The 14,931-nt window shown below is 40.8% G+C and overlaps 1 protein-coding gene and 1 pseudogene across 14 annotated transcripts in view; both read left to right on the forward strand.

Annotated features, from left to right (window-relative positions):
• Positions 1–14,931, forward strand: part of NCOA2 (nuclear receptor coactivator 2) — a 273,087-nt gene that overhangs the window by 125,663 nt on the left and 132,493 nt on the right. Inside the window, exon 1 of one of the 14 annotated variants that reach the window (XM_059672924.1) lies at positions 9,019–9,037. The exons of the other annotated variants lie outside the window; for them this stretch is intronic. The gene's annotated coding sequence lies outside the window, so the exon portion shown is untranslated. Of the gene's footprint in view, positions 1–9,018; positions 9,038–14,931 lie in introns of those variants that run through there. 14 annotated transcript variants of the gene reach the window in all.
• The window catches only part of LOC132220115 (acyl carrier protein, mitochondrial-like), a 40,033-nt pseudogene that overhangs the window by 13,686 nt on the left and 11,416 nt on the right, over positions 1–14,931 (forward strand).

Genomic DNA, 14,931 nt, shown 5'->3' on the forward strand with positions numbered 1-14,931 from the left:
GCCGAACTCAAAAGATTCGCCATCACTGCTCTAGGAGATCACAGAACAGACTCCAAATCGTAGAAATTGATTTCAGGGGCAACTGCTTCTCAGATGGGCAACTCTACCTAGCAGGAGCATCAGGGATTTATAACAGAGGTTAATGATTCTTCTGAAAAACCAGGTACGTCAGCTAGTCAATCATTAATGAATTCCCATGTGTCCTGTTCCAAGCAGGATGTCAAATATAGAATGATTTTACATAAAGGGAAGTAAAGTTTATTGAGATCATCTTTATTCTAATGAGCAATTTTATAATCTCTCTATTCTTTTCCAAAACCATTTTCATTTGCACTTAGCAGAGCTATACATACTTACTGTTTGTACTTTATGTTATAAATAGAATGATAAAGACATTTTAAAAGGGAATGCTTTTATGACCTTAAGAGATTATTACTTAATACTTAAAATATCTTAAATATTTATTTATTTATTTATTTATTACAGAGAGGAAGGGAGAGGGAGAGGGATAGAGAGCTAGAAATATCGATGAGAGAGAAACATCGATTCAGTTGCCTCCTGCACACTCCCTACTGGGGATGTGCCCATAACCAAGGTACATGCCCTTGACCGGAATCGAACCTGGGACCCTTCAGTCCACAGGCCGATGCTCTATCCACTGAGCCAAACCGGTTAGGGCAATACTTAAAATATTTTAATTGACTATTTATGGTAGGTTTTCCTTTCTTTCATAAACTAGTCAAAGACATCTTTCTTATCCCCCAGCAGAAAAGCAATGTATGTTTATAGATTCTTTTAGGAAGTCAAGATATTGGCATCGAAAAGAATAGTCTAAGCAAATATCAGTTGGACTGATGAATGAGTAGTGGACACTCTTCTAGCATAATAACATAGGTCTTCTCCTAATTTACTTGTTCTTCATAAGAATTGTGATAGTCTTTTCAGATAGGAGTGAATATTTTCATTTTATGGAGATTATTGAGAGAAAGAATTATGGCCAGAGGTGGTAAGTAGTGGAGCCCAAGTTCAACCACAGACCTTCTGACTCCAAGTCCATTGTTCTTGTTGTGTAAATGTGTGTATCACAAGAAAACGTTGGAATTATTCAAAGTTCCAAGGGTGAGTATTAATTATATTTGATCAAAAAATTAGATCATATATCTGTATCGTTTCAAATTTCATTTAACCAGAAAATATTTATTGAACTCTGACCACTACAAAGTACTGTTAGTTGCTCTGTGGGATAAAATGAGCTCCTTGTCTTTAAGAAGCCTTTAGTGTAGTTGAGGTTCACATAAATATTAACAGAAAGTCCAAAAGTGTTTAAATGTGTGTGTAATATACGTAGGCACTGTATGTGTGCCCCCAAAACTGTCTTTTGCCACATGCCTACATCTAATAAATCTTTGGATGGATGGATGAATGAATGAATAAATGATGAACAAATGAGTTCAAATTAGAGTAAATTGGTTAGGGAGGGATTTATGGGGGACATAAGGCTTGTTGTAAAGGCTTGGAAGACAGCCAAGATTTGGATACCTGGAGAGAGGTAGTGCTGGAGAGGTGGCATTCTGGGTAGGAGACATAGCTTGAGCAGAGGAAGAAGAGGAAGGAGCAGAGCCTGTGCAGGGCTTTGAATAGAGCATTGTCCAAGAGCCTTGTGGAGGAGTAGACGATACCGCTAGAAATACGGCTTTGAGCCTTTTAAGTGCTCGGTTCAAGCATTTGCCTCTTATTCTGGCCCGGATCCGGCCCGTTTGAAATGAATAAAACTAAAAAAAAAAAAAAAGACCGTACCCTTTTATGTAATGACTAGGGGCCCGGTGCACGAAATTCGTGCACTGGGTGTGTGTGTGGGGGGGGTGTCCCTCAGCCCAGCCTGCCCCCTCTCACATACTGGGAGCCCTCAGGCGTTGACCCCCATCACCCTCCAATCGCAGGATCGGCCCCTTGCCCAGGCCTGACGCCTCTGACAGAGGCGTCAGGCCTGGGCAGGGGACCCTCATTTCCCCCCATCACTGGTTCTGCCCCCAGCCCAGGCCTGATGCCTCTGGCCCAGGCGTCAGGCCTGGGCAGGGGACCCCCAGACCCCTCCGATTGCTGGCTCTGCCCCTGCCCAGGCCTGATGCCTCAGCCAGAGGCGTAGACCCCCATCACCCTCCGATCACCTGATCGGCCCCTTGCCCAGGCCTGACGCCTCCGCCAGAGGTGTCAGGCTTGGACAGGGGACCCCCATCTCCCCCCGATCACTGACTCTGGCCCCCGCCCAGGCCTGATGCCTCGGCCAGAGGAGTTGACCCTCATCACCCTCCGATCACCAATCACCGGATCGGCCCCTTGACCAGGCCTGAGGCCTCCGGCAGAGGTGTCAGGCCTGGGCAGGGGACCTCCAGCTCCCCGCGGTTGCAGGCTCCGCCCCTGCCCAGGCCTAACGCCTCTGGCTGAGGCGTCCGGCTTGGGCAGCGGGGACCCGCAGCTGCAGCGGCCCCGCGATCATGGGCTCCGCTTTAGGCCCAGGCAAGGGACCCCTAGCTCCCGGGACTGCCAGCTTCGACCGTGTCCAGCTCCCATCGCTGGCTCCACCCCTACTTCCTGCTATCACTGGCCAGGGCGGCAAAGGCGCCTGATTCTCCGATCATGGCTGGGGGGCAGGGCAAAGGCGGCCCCAGGGCCACCTTTGCCCTGCCCCCCAGCTCTTAGCTCCCCCCTGGGTTTCCGATCACTGTCAGTGGCAGGGGGCTTCTTCCTGCTTTCCCTTTCGCCTCCCTGCATTGTGCCTACATATGCAAATTAGCCGCCATCTTGTTGGCAGTTAACTGCCAATCTTAGTTGGCAGTTAATTTGCATATAGCCCTGATTAGCCAATGAAAAGGGTATCGTCGTACACCAATTACCATTTTTCTCTTTTATTAGTGTTGATGTTTACTTTGAATTTATATTAGTTCACACAAACACTCCATCCATGCTTTTGTTCCAGCCCTCCGGTCCAGTTTAAGAACCCATTGTGGCCCTCGAGTCAAAAAGTTTGCCCACCCCTGCTCTAGGCAGTAGCTGCCATCAAAGATTTAAATTCTGGTATCTGATGAGTGACATTACCAAAGTGACATTTGATGTTGATTAATTTGCTGTTGGTACACAGAGTGTATTTCGGGGTGAAATGGAGAGGAAGAGGCAAGAGGCGAAGTCTTGGTCTAGAACAGTGGGCCCAGCATTTCAATTGGACTGAGAGTGCTGGCTTCCACTGCAAGGCCTGTCAGAACCTGGTTGCTAATTATTTTAGAAAAGAGAAATTCTATATATCAAAATGGAATTTCAAATAGAGTAAGAGTTAAAGTTAACTGAGAACCAGCATCTTGTAGTGTGTTCTGATCCAGGACTTCCAAGGTGTGGCTTTCTCCTAACCTGGATTTTAAATATTTATTGTTGTTCTTCTTTTATTTTTAATATATTTTCGTTGATTTCAGAGAGTAAGGGAGAGGGAGAGAGAGAAAGAAACATCAATGTTGAGAGAGAATCATTGATCAACTGCCTTCTGCACATCCCACACTGGGGATCAAGCCTGCAACTCAGGCATGTACCCTGACCTCCTGGTTCATAGGTTGATGCTCAACCACTGAGCCATGTCAGCTGGGCTGTTCTTCTTTATCAATAAAAATTCTAATACTTTTCAAACCCTCCTGCCCCCTTTTTGGATTATTTATGCCATTCTCTTTATCTTTTCTTTTTTTTTCCCCAGAGATACCTGCTATCCTGACTTTGTTTGTTGTACCCATGCTTTTTACTTTTACTCTTTGTGTATTTAATTGTTTATAATATTTGATATCATTTTCTATCCTTTAAAGCTTAATTAAATATTATCACATTGTTTATATTGTTCTGCAAGTTTGCTTTTTCCCTGTAACACGGGAGATAATATCCATGTATTTACAGGACAGCCAGATATGCAATATTCCATCATATGAATATATCACACTATCCATTTACCTTTTGAGAACATTTAGGTTATTGATAATTTTTTGCAATTATAAGCATTCCAGAAACAAACATTTTTGTGCATGTTGCTTTGAATACATATGGTAATTGCCAGTTTGCTGGATATGTGATTTAAGACTTAAATTTTGGACATTTTAAGGGTGTGAAATGGTATTTCATTTTAGTTTTAATATGCATTCTCTGATTATTGCATTTACACATTGGCCATTTGGTTCTTCTGAATTGCCTCTTAATATATTTTGTTTATTTTTCTATTGGGTTTTATTTTCATATTGATTTATAATTATTGCTATATTTCAGATACTTCAGTTTGGCATTTAAAATTTTCAATTATCATGCAATGTTATATTAGTTTCAGGTGTACAACATAGTGATTAGTAATTTATATACCTAACTCAGTGATGACCACGATAAACCTAGTGATCATTGGCTATATTCTGTACAGGTTGGCATTTTTCTTTTTTTGTTGTTGTTTTGTTTTTTTCTTTTTTGTTTGTTTCAGATTGGCATTTTTAACCACTGGTTAACGCTGTAACTCTCTTCCTCTGGTAATCCCATAAGATTATATATCAACTACAATTTTAGGCAACATTGTTGGCAATAAAAATGACCTCCAATTGGTAAACTGCCTCTTAAATAGGAGGGTAAATGAAATATAAGTATTTCCTTGTAGGTATCTTGGAGGCTTTGTGATTAAGACCTTCTTTTCTCTTCCCACATTTGCCACCAACTGTCATTTAGCCAGATATCACGGTGTCCACTGGCCTCTTGTCTTTCTCCCTTCCAAGCTTGGATAAACCATTGAAAGTTATATATTCAATATATTGAGAGATTGTGCCTGGGCACCCACCCACACATCCCCACTGCCCCCATCCTGGGCTACGATTGTGGAGCTGCAGTCTGTCACCCAGGCTTTCTCTTTCCATGTCAGCAACCAATTGTCACTGCTTTGGTCTCCGCTCTCCTCCATGTAAAAGTACTTCAACATGTATGCATTTGGGCCACCCATGTGGGTACTCCTGCACAATGAGAGAATTAAGCAGAATAATTACCCTATATATGTGCTTGATCATTAAATTTACATGAAAGTTAATACAGTATCTATTATAAAGAACCGTATGTTAGGACAGTACATATAATTGCAGCATATATTAATACAGTATTTATTAAAGAACCAAGTCATGTTCTGGGTATGAATCCAAGCTTTGACACTTACTCTAAAATGGGGATAATAGAAATACCTGCTTCCCGAGGTTGGTATAAGTGAGACAATGTAGATAAAGTGCTTAAGAGTAGGCTTAGCAATTACTAAGCACTCAGTAAATATTAGCTATTCTTAAAATTAGTTTAATTTGAAGCTTTGCTGTTTAGAAGATATTAAAGTGTGTTACTATAATTATTTCATAATACCTGTTGTACGTTCTGAAGCTTTTCTATTTCACTTTACATGTTTTACTAAACTAAGGCTGACGTTTCATGCAGTATTTTGCCATCATATTCATTACTTGCCGTACACTAACCTGTCCTCTCTCGGCCAGAGCACATACGTGATTTTGCCTTTTCTTCATTTTTTCTGTTAAAGCATGTTGTCACATATGTGAGCTTTGGCGATTTCCCTTCCAGGTCGTGTGCCATTTTATCTCTACTATGAGCTATCTTAGGGATCCAGGGAATGTGGCTCCTCCCAGGAAAAGCTCTGCTTTGGTCATTCACCAGTCATGTTTCAATAATTACAATGGTTCTTCTTTTTTGGTAATCTCTTTGTAAATATTTTTAGTGTTGTTTTTTTTTTTATTTTTGGTGGTTTTTAAAAAATAATTCTTTATTGTCTAAAGCAGTGGTTCTCAACCTTCCTAATGCCGTGACCCTTTAATACAGTTCCTCATGTTGTGGTGACCCCCAATTTCATTGTTACAAATTGAATATAATTAAAGCATAGTGATTAATCACAAAAACAATATGTAATTATATATGTGTTTTCCGATGGTCTTAGGCAACCCCTGTGAAAGGGTCGTTTGACCCCCCCAAAGGGTTGCAACCCACAGGTTGAGAACCACTGGTCTAAAGTAATACATATGTCCCTTCTCTCCAGCCCACTCCTGACCCCCACCTCCCACCCCAGACTTTCAGCACCCTATTGTCTGTGTCCATGGGTTATGCATATATGCATTCAAGGCCTTTGGTTGATTACCTTCCACCCATCCACCCTCTCCCGCCTTCCCTCTGATATTCTGCACTCTGTTCCATGCTTCCGTATTTTTTAGCTAGGAACTTCATTTAAAAGTCTGGTGATTTTTTTAAAGGTATATATTTCTTATTAAAATAACTGATACTGGCTATGCTTTTAAGGAAAACAAGTTGACAGTCTTTACTATCTTAAAAGTGGGAGGCAGATGTCAGTGTACTACTATTCATTAATTTTTTTAGTTGATCATATAATTGTGTTTGTGATACTTAATGCTAGTAGTTGAATATTTGAACTATGGATTTGGTCTTTATTAATTCTGTTCAAAGCAAATGAATAGGCATGGTGCCTAGCTCAGTACCAAGCATAGGTAGACCTTTAATCCTCATTGAAGAGAATTCAAACTGTGAATGTATTAGGGCCAATAAGTAGTACTTTTGAACTATTAAGATTATTTCTCCTCTTCGAGCATATATTCATATATTGACAATATCTAAGCTATTGGAAATTTGGCCTTTATTTGATTTTGTTTGAGGTAACTTTGCTAAGGAAGGCTGTGGTTGTGACTGTTTCTTGGTAGAGATGTTGAGTATAAAGGGGTAAGAGCAGTAGCCACCTGTCAGGTTTCCTTGCTGTGTCCTCTGACTAATAAGCCTGTGTTTAACACCCGAATCAGGAACCCAATACAGTGAATTTGTGATTTACTCAGTAATTTTAATTTCTCATTTACATTTGGCATAAGACTTGTACGTGGGAGATCTCCCCTTAGTAACAAAACACAGACATTTGTAATAATAGTGTACAGATTGATGGTTTTATTGAGTGTGTCTTATTCTTATTTATTAATTGCTTTGACATCTTTGTTAGACTTTGAAATTTGTGAATCAGTGTTTGAGACTAAATTTGAAACCTGATTTATGTATAAATCAAAAAGGAATTTTATGCACCTAATTTCTATTTAAAACTTATTTCTTCATCTGCAATTTTACAAATAGTAGTAATTTCACTCAATATTTTGCTATGAAACCACTTAAAATTCTCTGGAATAAAATGTTATTGAAATGCAACAACTATTATGTCTGCCACCAGATTTAACAATTTAAGTTTATATTATTAAGGTATTATAATAAGTGCTATAGAGAATACAAAGATGAGTAATACACAGACTCTGACATCAAAGAGCTTATAATCATAGTGCTGGTGCTGGGCCACTTTCAAGTTTATAATATATTTACTGTGAAATAAGTACATGTCTGTAATATAGGAAGAACATAGTATTTTTTTTTACGCTTGTGTCCTCACTTCATGATACATTGCTTGGCACATATCAAGTGACCAGTGTTTATAAATTGACCGAAAGGTGCTGTCAGAGTAGTTTTATGGTTTCTGGGGACTGAGAAGGGGAAGTTCTCTTGTATGAAGGATTTAGGGAAGACTTCATGAGGAGGTGCTGTTGAGATGATATACCTTGAAGGCCCAGGAAGATTTAGATAGCAGAGTATGGCTGGGAGTAGTCACTCTAAATTGAATGCTTGAACAGTGATGTGCCTACATGAACACACCAGACCAAGTCTAAGACACTGGACTCCAATTTGTCCAGAACTGAGACCATAGAGCTAGGGGAATATTTGGTGGACAAACCTGGAAAACTAGGTACATTGCAAAGGCCTCTGAATGGCAAATCCCTGTTTGAGTTATAGAGAGTAAGAATAAAAGAAGAGGAAAGAGAACTAATATTTATTGAGTCCCTACTATGTGTTAAGAACTATGATAGATGGTTATTATAATTATCTTACTTATGCTCTAGTCAGTGCTCTACAGTAACTTCCTGTGTTACCCATGAAGGAACTGTGACACTAGATAGTATTCAATACTGATTACAGGATAAGTTGAACAAGGAGGAAAACTTGCATGGGGAAAGTTCCTGGGGGAGCCTATTAAAGAGTTAAGGAAACCTGGTAATTACAGAGGGATTGGGAAAGAGGGTGATGTGATCAAATAAACTGCAAAAGTAGAATCTAAAGATCTTGGAAATTGGTTGGGTTTGAAGATTCAGAGAGAAAGAGGGTTAGAGAAAATTTACTCTTTGACAGACAGTGAGAAGCAACAGATATAGGAAGAGGAATTTCCTCAGAAAGGGGAGGAGTTCAATTTTGGACGCATCTAGGGAGAGATGTCTACGCGAGGTTGAAAGCTGGGCACCAGAGCTGGGTGATGTGAGGCTAGAAGTGTACGTTGGGTCCCATTTATACAAATATGATCATGAAACTGTGTCAGGTCAGATCTGCAAGGAGTGACCTTACAGAGAAGGTAAACAGAGGATGTCTTTCAAGTAATGCCCATAGTTTTGTTATTGTTGGGTTTTTTGTCTTGTTTTGGGTTGATGGAAGGTTGAGGTCTACCCAACATTGGGCAGGGAGGTGGGAAGAAAAGCGTGCAGTGTCACTGAAGCCAAGGGACAATGTTGAAAAAAAAATGCACAAGGCTTGAAGGAAATGGTGAGAAAATATGTGTTATCTGTGGTTTTCAGGAGGGCCAGTCACCCTCTGGCATATTTGAAAGGGAAGGGGGTGGATCTTGCTATCACAGTGAGAGGAGGCATACTACCTGTCTAAAGGTCTAGGAAAGAGGACAGTCTGTCCCTGGCTGCCCTCTCTGAAATGTCCACAACTTATCCTCGGTTCTGATCCCTGTTTTTTTTTTCCTCCTTAGCACTTATTGCTATCTTACATATTGTATCGTTTACTTATTTATCTTTCTTATTTTCCTTGTCTAGATTGTAAGGTCAGGAGGGCAAAGCTTTGGATCACATTGGCTCACCGATATATCCACAGTGCTCCATACATAGTAAGGATCTCAGTGAGTAATTGATGAATAGATGTATGGAAGTTATAGTGATTCGCATAGCAGCCCTTTCTCCCTCTTTATACTATGAGCTTATTTTATGGAGCAGAATCATCTTTGTGCCCCTATTAATGCCTTGCATGTTGTAGCTAATGTTTAAAGTTTATTTATAGCAGCATCTGAGGGGGAAAAACTAAGGGTTTGCACTCAACTGGTCTGAGTTTGGATTTTTGGTCTTACTAATTTGACTCCAAGCTACCAAAACATTCTCTAAGCTTAATTTTCCTTCGTTGTAAATGGTTATAAATTAATACCTATGTTATAGGACTGTTGAGAGTATTAAAGAGACAGTGCATATCAGAGTGGCTGGCACACATTGTGCACCCAATAAATAACGTGTTTTGCAAACTTTTTGTAGTGTAGCCTGGAGTAAGTTACTTAATCTCAGTGAGCAGGTTTTCTCATCTCTAAAAGGGAAAATTAAACCAATGTCATATATATTTGGAGGGATCAGTGAGACACCATGTGCAGAGCACCTCACTGGCGTCATGCTGCATGACTGGCATGAGTTCTGCCTTCTTTTTGTGGACAGTGTAATATTTGTGGGCAGTGAAGTGGATAAGAACGTAGACTCCAGAACCAGACTGCATGAATTTAGATCCTGGCCTTTTTACTTTGTAGCTTTACTTGACCTAATAGTACCAGCCCCATAGGGTTGTTGTTAAGAAATACAAAGCTTGGAGCAGTACCTGGGTAAGTATTAAATGTATTTGATTACAAAGAATGTGTCTTTATTGCTTTTTTCATCTCTTTAAACTATTAAATAGTTTTATTTGATGTAATCTGAGTAGGATGTCTTGTTTATAAAGAATGGGCTTCTTTATAATGAAATTGGCCATCTTTAAGGGGAAGATACAATAAAACATCAAAAACAAGAAAGCTGCCCTTTGTGGTTTGACCGGCTGGATGCCGCAGCATGGTCTTGACTCTTCCATGTGCAGCAAAGAGAAAGCGGCCTGGGGCTCCCGTGGTTGAGACCCACTCAGGAGCAGGCTGGTTTAGTGCTTATCTTTGAACGACTTTTTTGTCACTTAGAAATTGGCCGCCATTTCCCTCACCCCATATCCTGCCAGCTGGTTTCTAGGAATGGTTGGCGATGTAGTTTGAGTAGAACCTGGGAGGAAGCTGCAAAATTGGAGGGATAGGTGGTAAGTAGCTGGCCAATCTGGAAACCTGCCCCTCCCTCTGGGCAAGACTTTCTTTACTAGCAAATCATTGTTCTAACAAAATTCCAAGAACATGTCTCTAATTGTGCCCCTTGATTCTTCATCAAGGATAAAAGCTCTGTCTTCAAAGAACCACAGAGTTCATGATATTACTGTGGACGTGGCTGGATCTCTATAATGTCTAAACCAGGCTTAAGAAAAGAGAGGTCGCTGCTCAAATCAGCAGATTCCTTTTCCATTCGTATAAGCTACTGTGCAGAGCAGTTGGGTGGTGACATCCTCTCCCATTAGCAGAGTTTCTGCCAGACCTTCTCCTAGTGATTCATGTCCATCCCAGATCTCTCTCGCACTTCACCCTGGTGCTGGGATGGCAGGCGGACTTCATCTCTGCTGCCAACTCCTATTGATTATAGTGATGGCCTGGAGTGCTGTGTTGAGAAGAATCGAGAGGCCACACACAGGCTCAGAAGTGATTAATTAGCAGTGTCTGCTGTGCAGGGAAGATGGGGGAACCGCAGCGTGTGCTGTACGTTTGCCAAACTTCATGATAAGGGTTGAGCCTTGAGAGTCTCAGAGTCTCGCTTTGTGCTCAGTACTTTTGTCTTTGAATTAGTATGAATCAATTACTTTATTCCACAGTAAAATAGAAATAAATTAGGAATCATCTATTAGCTGGGATTACATAGAGTGACCTGTGGCTGCTTTTCATTGCTTGCTTAAGGAGGATCTTAGATATCTAAGTTATTCTCAGTTCTCTCACTTCTGAAATAAGTTAATTGTTCTGTGCCTTTTTATTGAGATTGTCTTGCTTAGTTGGCACCTGTTTTTATCTTCTGTTTTGTAAGTTTAGCAGAAAATCCTAAGTTTTGGGATAATTCTACTTATTGGATACTGATAATTAAAATGAATCACGTAGAACCTCGGGCACAGAGCAGGGGGCTGCACCCGACTGGGAGGGTGTAATCATTACAGAGTACACCAGGCGTCTCATTCCTAAAGGAAAAGCCATGTCTTTCGTGTCCCTTCTCAGAGACCAGACATAAGCCTCAGTTTAACCTCTTGTATTTTGCTTTTTACATTCTTCTTATGAATCAAAGTAAATCTTCCCTGTTTTGGCAGCTGACAAAGAACTAAACTATAGGCATATTAGACTTCTTAAAAATTGTGGCAAAATATACATAACAGAATTATCATTTTAACCATTTTTAAGTGTATAATTCTGTGGCATTAAGTATATTCACACATTGTTGTACAACCATCACCAGTATTCATCTCCAGAACTTTTTCATCTCCCCAACTGAAAGTCTGTACCCATTAAACACCAGTTCCCCATTCCTCCTCCCAGCCCCTGGCAACCACCATTCTACTTTCCTTTTCTTTTTTTCCCAGTGGTATGGAATTTTTTAAAGTTAATGCTGCTCATTGACCTAATATGCAGCAGAGTGTGAGGATCACTGACCTCGAGTGGGTCCCCTGGCCTCTCTGTAAGGCTGGTGTTCTGCATCACCCTGTGTCTGGCCAGAGCAGTGAGCCTCAACTGGTAGAGTCTTTACGGGCACTGGGATGGGAAAGCTAAAAAACCTGTAGCTTCTTCTCCAGGCCAAACGGAATTTATTTCTCACAGTTGTCACTTCCCAGATGCTTCGCTGAACTGGATTTTAAGACCTGGATTGTGCAGCTCTTCACAGCGTGCAAAGAGCCTTGGCACCTTTATCTCTGGTATTCACAGTCCCCTGGGAGATGGGCACCATTCTTCTACTCTATGAATTTGACAGCTCTGGGAAGCTCATATAGGTTATAATCCTTTTGTGTCTTTCTCATCCATCCATCTGGTAGCTTGTATCAAAATTTTCTTCCTTTTTACAGCCAAATAATACTTCATTGTATGTACAGAGCACATTTTATTTATCCATTCATCTGTCAATGGACCTTTTGGCTATTGTGAATAAAGCTGCTATGAACATAGGTGTACAAATGTTTGTTCAAGTTCTTGCTTTCAGTTCTTTTGGATACATACCCAAAGTGGAATTGTGATTCTATGTTTAATTTTTTTTTTTTGAGGATTCACCATACAGTTTCCATAAGCATCTGTGCCATTTTCTGTGGACCACCAATACACAAGGGTGCCATTTTCTCCACATCCTTGCCAATACTTATTTTTTGATAGTATTAGTTTTTTCATAGTAGCCATCCTAATGGATGGGAAGTGGTATATCATTGTGGTTTCACTTTGTATTTCCATAATGGCTAATGGTGTTGAGTATCTTTTTTCATGTACTCATTGGCCATTTGTACATCTTCTTTGGACAAGTGTCTTCAAGTCCTTTGCTTTAAAATCAATTTGCTTGGTGTTGTTGTTGTTGTCTTGTAGGAATTCTTTATATATACTGGATATAAATCCCTTATCCAGTACTATATGACTTGCAAATGTTTTCCCATTCTATAGGTTGTCCTTTCATTCTGTTGATAGTGTTCTTTGATGTACAAAAGGTTTTAATTTTGATGAAGTCCAACTTTCCTATTTTTTCTTTTGTTAACATGTGTTTTTGTTGTCATATCTAAGAAATGATTATCAAATACAATGTCCTAAAGCTTTCCCCCTGCATTTTCTTGTAAGAATTTTATAGGTTTAGCTCTTATGCTTATGTCTTTGATATACTTTGAATTAAGTTTTGTAATTGTAAGGTAAGAGTCCTTTTTTTTTTTTTGCATGTGGATATCCAATTTTCCCAGGGCCAGAGAAATGTGAAGACCCCACTGAATGTCTTAAGCACCCTTGTCAAACATCATTTGACCATGTGTATATGTATTGGTAGGCTGTGTTAGACTTTTAAAGGTTAGGTATCTTAGTTTACATACAGTCTCATCATCTCTCACTGATACTATTGCTACAACTTCCTAACTGCTCTCCCTAAGTTCTATCGTTTTTTGAAGTCCATACTATGGCAAACTTTCCTTTTAAAAAAAACAATCAGCCGAAACCGGTTTGGCTCAGTGGATAGAGCGTCGGCCTGCGGACTGAAGGGTCCCGGGTTCGATTCCGGTCAGGGGCATGTACCTAGGTTGCGGGCACATCCCCAATACAAGATGTGCAGGAGGCAGCTGATCGATGTTTCTCTCTCATCGATGTTTCTGACTCTCTATCTCTCTCCCTTCCTCTCTGTAAAAAATCAATAAAATATATTTTAAAAAAAAATCATAATTTTCAACTGCTCAGAACCTGCAGGTTCCCCTTCCCTGGAGGTTGAACTTCAGCCTCCTTCGCTCTGCAGATGAGGCTCATCCTAGCCTCGCTTATGCCCACCTCTCCAGCCTCTTCTCCCATCACCTTTACCCTTTTGCTCTAGACATGGGGGCTCCTTGCTGCCCAAGTGAGACGTGGGCTCCTACGCTCGTCAGCTTATGCACCTGTTTCTCCTCTTGCTCACGCACTTGGTCCTGCTTGTCCAGCAGGAGCAGCCTCTGCAGCCTCCTTGGCCCTTCCCTCCAAGTCAGCATTCTCCCTCTGCTCCTGTAACAGCCAGGTCTCGCCATGGCATTTCTGGGCATGGTTTTAAGTTTGCTTTCCTTGATTATGGGTCTCTGGAGGAGAGGGGTTTTGTCCTGTTCACTGTGTATTGCCAGCACCTGACTTAGTGCCTCACTTCATTGGTACTGAATAACTATCCATTGAATGAAATGAATTAACCTAAAGCTGTAAAAGAAAAGGCAATGAAAGCAATGAAAGACATCAGGTCACGTATTAAAAATGGTTTTCCTTTATTATAAACTTGCTGTGGCCGATGGGGCTTTAAAGAAACATTTCTTTTTTCGTCTGGTGATCTTTTCCCCGTACTTGCTACTGTGATTTCAATTATCATTACCCTCTTCCAAACCAGGGTAAATAATTTAATCATATTTCTAAACGAAGGAGAGAATAAGGTGGAAGCAGAAAAAAGAGGAGCTGGGGTGAGGGGAAAGTGAAAGAAATCACCACCTCATTCAGAAGCATTTAACAAGTGACCTTGAAGTTGAGTCAGAATTGGCTCCTGGTGCTCTGCTGCAGGGACACTGTGAGAAACACAGTCTTAGAGACAAACAGCAAACACATGCTCCTTGACACCTTTTGTCATGAGTGCCTCTGGTGCCTGTGGAAATTCAGAATTGATGAATAATTAATGATTTGCCTCAGAAGATAGCATCTCCTCAAAGAGAAGCTTTTAATCTAACCTGGACGATTTGGTTAATAGTGCCAAATTTGTGGATAAATGAAAACTGTTAGTTAGATCTTAGTTCACACAGGTTGTCAAGAAAGCACATGAACGTCTCACCATCTGTTGCCTGTGGAACGTCCCTTTCTGATCCGGGGAGAACAGAGCCAGGCTCTTCCGTCTGTGTGCGAGCTTGTCGCTTCCTTTGGGCTCCATTCGGGAGGAGATCCCGAGGAGGCAGAGTTGGACGAGCAAATCTGGCTGATCCCCAGAGTTCAGGATGACAGGGTGTGGAAGGCCACCACCACCATCAGAGGCCGGGTTATCACTCCTCTGTTTTATCCCTGGAACCTCAATCCTTGAACATTTTAAAGAAGCAGTGTGGTCTAGTCTCTGCCTTTGGTTCCATTTTGACCTCTTAGTAACAGTTTGGGAAGTTTTCTCTTGAATTCATGTGTACATGATTCTGAAGTTAGGTATTTGAAAAAGTCTG

This window comes from Myotis daubentonii, chromosome 17 (assembly GCF_963259705.1).
Source record: "Myotis daubentonii chromosome 17, mMyoDau2.1, whole genome shotgun sequence".
Lineage (NCBI taxonomy): Eukaryota > Metazoa > Chordata > Mammalia > Chiroptera > Vespertilionidae > Myotis > Myotis daubentonii.